This window comes from Pomacea canaliculata, linkage group LG7, assembly GCF_003073045.1.
Source record: "Pomacea canaliculata isolate SZHN2017 linkage group LG7, ASM307304v1, whole genome shotgun sequence".
NCBI lineage: Eukaryota > Metazoa > Mollusca > Gastropoda > Architaenioglossa > Ampullariidae > Pomacea > Pomacea canaliculata.
Window position 1 is genome coordinate 13,343,814 of NC_037596.1, and position 6,162 is coordinate 13,349,975.

General features: G+C 36.5%; 1 long non-coding RNA gene across 1 annotated transcript; it reads left to right on the top strand.

Moving 5' to 3' along the window:
* Positions 1–2,729: 2,729 nt before the first annotated feature.
* On the top strand, positions 2,730–4,239 carry LOC112568461. Its single transcript, XR_003100103.1, has 3 exons — positions 2,730–3,130; positions 3,349–3,426; positions 3,619–4,239. It is a non-coding gene; the product is annotated as an uncharacterized LOC112568461 (long non-coding RNA).
* Positions 4,240–6,162: the final 1,923 nt, after the last annotated feature.

Consider the following 6,162-nt stretch of genomic DNA (forward strand, 5'->3'; position numbering starts at 1 on the left):
GTACACCTCACCCATTCTCTCGTGTAACCCCATCAGTGATCATACAGAGTTTAAGAGTAATCCCATTTATAGTTTTCTCCTTATTTTGTCCTTTTGTTTTATATTTTCATACCTAAAAAGAAAAAAATGAAAGCTAAAACAAAGGTAAATAATAAATGGTTTATAATACAAGCAGAAACTTAGGATTGATTACTAGGTAAACATTTGTGTTACAGGAAGCATTCACGCCAAGAACTTGTGGATTTCTCTCATCGTCTCTGTCTTTATCTTGGTCATCGGTATAATTATCTTCTTCTCTGTGTACTGGCTGACATCACAGACACAAAAAAGGGAAGTTGGTGAGTATTGACTCGTAAATGAAATCCAAGTGTGCAATTCGTAAACAAAGAGTAAATATTACGTAAATTATTTTTACGGTTAATTATTGAACTACTCTTTATCACTATATATTGTGTATTTTATGCATTTTAAATGATCCTCATGCAGCTTTCTGTCTTTTTTTAAGTAGCACTAAATATACATATTTAACAACACCGACGGTGTTTGTTTGTTTGTTGTTGTTTTGTGTTTTCTTATTTTGTTTTTTGTTTTTTGTTATTTTTTTTTTGTTTCTTTTTTCTTTTTTTGTTTTTTGTTGTTGTTGTTGTTGTTGTTGTTGTTTTTTTTGGATTTTTTTGTTTTTTTGTCGCGCCGCAGACAGACATAATTAAATTTTATTGTAGTTACTTTGAGCCCCGTAGTATAGTGTTAAAACATTCTCTTGTAACCACGGCAGTACACGGCTCAGAGTTCGGATCTCGTTTCGGGACACTCACTGTTTGACCATGGGCGTCGGGGGTGTTGTCCATGTACTCGGGTATCCTCCCACCTCCCTTTTCACCGATAGTGCGAAATCACCGCAATGGGGAAGCACTTTCCTACTAAATAAATCAACCAGCCAGATACTTTCTGCAAACACTAGTTTCGGCCATCAGCAGCGAGCTTCATCATCCAGCACTTACCACCTGCTGTTCTTGTCACATCCCAGTAGGACAAAGACACTTGGGTAACCTCTATAACCCCAGGGTGACTGTGGTGAGTGTGGCGACTGTGGTGACTGTGGTGACTGTGGTGAGTGTGGTGTCAGCATCATAGTCTGGTCACACATCTACACAGAGACCAGAATTCACTTTTTCTCTCACTCACCATTTTACGAGAGTACGATGAAGTCACAGCCTCGGTCCCGTGTTTTTCTCGGCGTTGAACTTCTAGAATCCAAGTAGAGCCACCAATAGTAACTGGATTCATTACCGTAAGTAAAAAAGATTTGATTTATAGAATGGATGTCATTTGTAAGTAAACTGAATGAAACATCAAAGGAAACAGTGAACGTCATTTAAAAAGTGTACATGTTATGGAAAGTGTATACATGTATGATTGCAATACACCATTTAAAAAATTTCATAAATACAGAGAATATTGTTAATGGAGGTCGAAAATATCATGTTTGCAAAATATATACATGCATAATAATTAAAATTACATACTGTTAAAGTAACTTGATATTGAGATTAAGCTAACATGTATACTAAAATGCATAAAAAACATTTCAAACAAATGAGTTTCTAATATGTTTACACAATAACACAATGCACAAAGTGTAAGTAGTATAATAAAATCTCACATTTACTATTGTGTTAATAAGTGTGGTTGCATTTCGATACATATTCACAATATCTAGACTAGGTTCGTGCAGTTTCTTTCGCTGATGTGTCTGGATGGAAGACATTTATGTTGGGCTCACAAAATGTAAGGAACCGAGACATGATACACAGAGGACAGAAGGGAAGCTACAACAAGAAATTACACCAGGCTCGTAACCAACGTATTACATTGTGTGTATATTGTAAACTATAATTAATTTAGATGCAATGTACTTAAAATATGCTCATAGTCTAGAAAACATCATCACCATTATTATCTTACTCTCATTTCCGTGGTCTGTTAGTTCAGTTAGTAAAACACACACACACACATATATATGTAACCATTTAATATGCGTGTGAATTCATCACACATAAATATGTTTGAAAAAAAACATACGTGCACCCTCATTTTTTTACCTGTTAAAAATTGCTCCTCAGTAGTCCTTTAAAGTAGAAAACTAGAGTTTACTGTTCAGTCATCATCGCTTTCAGTCAAGCGCAGGGAGAAACAGAGGAAAGAAAAGGAAAGACAGAGGCAGGCAGGCAGGCGGGCAGGATATAGAGGGGGGAAGCAAAGGAAGGAAAAAAAATATATTTCCTCGGTTTCGGCACCGCTATTATACTATATAAACCAGAGTTTCTGCATAATTCTTCTCCATTATACAAAATATAATATATGTGATATGTGCTGTATCATCTTGTGACCACTATAGTGAACATGAATATCAACAGCTCTCTGTGTTTATCAATTGTGTTCGTTCTGATGCAGGGAGCAGAGTGTTTCTAGAGACCTGTGAGTGATGCCAATCTCATGCCTCGTATAAGTTTAATGTAATAAAGCTTATTGTTTAAAATCACCTCCTAGACTTAAATTCACATCACTGTTATCTCGAATTGTGGATGCTGACCAACTCGTCTTTGATGGTACTTCCTTCAGACCACCTATCTACTCACTCTTCACAAAGTATATCATTACATTTTGTTACATGCACATTTCATCATCCACAAGGCTTTATTTTCAACCCAGTAGATATATCTACTGCACAATGTACTTTACTGTTGCCATACCAGGGACCTCAATGTCTTGCTTTAGATATCTAGGAAAGAAAAGGTGATGTTAGAAAAATTACTAGATGTCAACCAAAAACTTTTACCTGTTTTTTCAGGTGCCAAACTTAAATTTCTTCGATTTGAACTATAATTTTAATGCCTTAATTAAATAGACTAATATACTAGACAGAAGATAATTAAAGAAACAAGTAAAAAGAAGATGTTTCATATTGACTGTGTTGTCAGTGAGTGTTTTTATGGCGTTTCTAGCAGTCTACCTACACTAACATTTACTTTATCTCTCTTTTTTTGCAATGATCATGAATAAAATAACTTGAATTAACTCCTTTTCTTTACAGTTGAAGTATTTGCAAAGGTTTCATCAACAACAAGAGGTGAGATGAAGTTATTATCTCCTTTGGTAATTGTCAGCGACTGTAACCCAGACTATTCGCTTCCCGTTAGTAAATACATTATGCGAAAAATAACAATTGTTTTTCACTCAGGAAGCCGTTATCCAAATGTTTCCTGTGTAAGTGTTGAATGTAATATCTAGTTACTAAGTTCCTCGTGACATACACGTTCGTCCTTCCATTGTTTTATTTTCTTCCAGACACGACAACCACAACGACGACCGTCAGTAACACAAAGACACAACAAACATCTACTTCGTCCACCACCACCGAGGCCAGTGAGTACACGTGATCGAGACTCGTGTGTGACTCTGTCAGTGGAAAAGAACAACGAGACTGGATTCGGACAAAACATTATTTACTTGTTTTCAATCTTTTGAAGTCCTTTCGTTTCATTTTTAGGAAATAAAATACATTACATGAAGACAAAGTTAATCAAAGTAGTATGTATCATGTATCTTCTCTTGCAGCAGGTTTTCAGGTTAATGACTGGAGAAATTTCATCATCGGCGCTTTGGTTATGTTGGTCATCGCTCTGGTCGTCATCTCTGTGTGTAGGCCGACGAAAGGACGAAGGGGCGAAGCTGGTGAGTTTAAATGTGTAAACCACAGTGTAAACAAATAAATCAAGTTATTTGTTGGGTCTAAAATTATTCTGTATTCACTATGGTTTATTAAATTAATCGGGATCTCCGCCATATTTAGCTTGAATGGAAGAAAGTTATGGGTAATCAACATTCCTGATAAAATACCGACTTGTAGTTCTACCTTAGTTCCACGAATATGGAATTTTATCAGCCATCTTCGGGTAGCTTATCGACACACCTCGATTCCGATAAGAGACTCGGTAAACAGCTTGAATACTAACCAGCAGCAGTGATGGAGGACGAGTACGAGTGATGGAAGGATGCTGCACGGTTCTCCCCGAGTAAGCGTGAGGCATTTTTTTCGTTACATAAGTTTATTTACTAAGGAGACTACTTTAAAAAGTAATTTTTTGTCAAATTAGTTCATTTTGTTGAACGGTAAGGTTTCTTATCATCACAATGTTGATGGCACGATTTTTAAGAAATCAGTAACTTTGTTAAACTCTCAAAGCTGATTATTTCCATTGAAATACTTCTTGCAGTGTTTCTGACGGCAGACTTTGTTCAGAGTGTGCACAGTGTAATGCCAGTCACCTGCTTTTACCGAAGAAACTCTTACCTCTACATGTCCCTGTTGAACACAGGTCAACAACAAATGGAACTGAAAGCTTTTTCAGCTGTTTACCGTTGTTTGTACTTTTAACAAGAAATAAAGTGATGTGAAGTTCTAGTCTCTACTCTGTGTGTGAAGGACTGCTGACGTGTGAGAAAGGAAGAATGAATATCATTGGTTACATCTCGTCAGACCAGCTTTCAGTTTCTTTGTTGATCGTTTCACTGGAATCCATTCTTCAACTTCGTAGCCTTTAGTTTATCGAAATTGATGGTCTGGAAACAACAAGCACCTACAATACAATGACATACACCTGTTTGTGACATTAGATTTTTATAGTTTAATATGAATCAAAGCATTGTTGACATAGTACACAGTGGCTTTATGACTATTCTTTCTCTGTTCCTCCTTTCTTCCTGCCCTGTGTGTGCACGTGCGCATTTGTGTGCTTGTCTGTGTTTAAGAGAATTATTTGAATCATTAAACAAAAACTAAGATTTGGCAGAGGACGACGAGTAGGGAAGAAGCAATAAACGGAAAAAGGGAGAGGGAGGGGTGACAAAGGACCAGATTATGTGGACTGCTTTATGAGAAATACTCAAGGAAGAAGTTTTTCTTCAGTTCACATTTAAAAGATTGAGCGGAGGATAAATGGCGGATGTGGAAGATGGAGAAAAGTTTCATTGTTTCGCTGCACAGTCAATAAAAATCCTGTTACCATATGTTGTTGTTTTCGTGACAGAAATAAAGAGAAGACAGTCATCACACTAAGAGCTTGTTGTCTGGGATGTTGGGAAGAGAAGTTTTGAGAAATAGTCAGGGTATGAGCCTGCAAAGCAATTCAACAAAGCATAGTTTGTTCTGGATGCGAGAACGGATGGGTAGATAATACAAAAAGTGTGGGTTTTTTTATTAGCTTATTACAGTTTCATAAATGTTTGAGCCATCTTTGCCTTGACTTACAACGTTAAAGTAATAACATAAGGACAATTTAAATAATATAATATTAAGTAGGTTTCATTTCTTTCGTACGTTGCAATGTTTTAGTTAAACATTTCGATTCTCTAGTTATGGTAGTTACATCTTCCCGAACTGTGCTTAAGTTCTAGTTCCAAGGAAACAAAAAGGTGTGAAACCCAGTAACAGGACTTTGTATAAACATCTCCTTGTCGCCTCACCAGTGTCATCATGAAGATGGGTATAAAGAGGTTGGTGTACGTGCTGCTCCATCTGATTCATTCGATTAGTTGTTCTCAGGATGTTTGTGAGTATTGTGTCCAGCATCCCTTCTCTCACAATACTGTCAGAGATATCACACATGAAACCAAAAATGTTATTCTCCGGTGAAAAACAATAAAGCAAAAAAAAAAAATGTATGAAAAGTTTGGTACATATGAATATCCCGTATACCAAAAATCATTACATGTGTAATTCTTTTCTTTATATTACCTTCATCATATATAAATATGCATCATGTGTAGACAAAACATCATGACTATTATTTTATCTTACACATCTCAATATGGCGGCTCGTTACTTGATTCACACTACCGGATGTGACGTCAACACACACAAAATGAACTGTTATTATTTCCAGGTGCCAGACTGAAGTTTGTGAATGGCACACGTGACGTTCTTCAGGTGTTTGACAACGACTTCATCAATATTACATTTTACCTGGACACAGCAAATTGCTCTGGGAATCATTCGTACATCGTTACTGTGACTAGTGGTGTGAAGAACGATTCACGGACAGACATTTGCAAAGTAATATTTAAGAATGACACCTACAGGATTTCTCAGAACAGTCATCC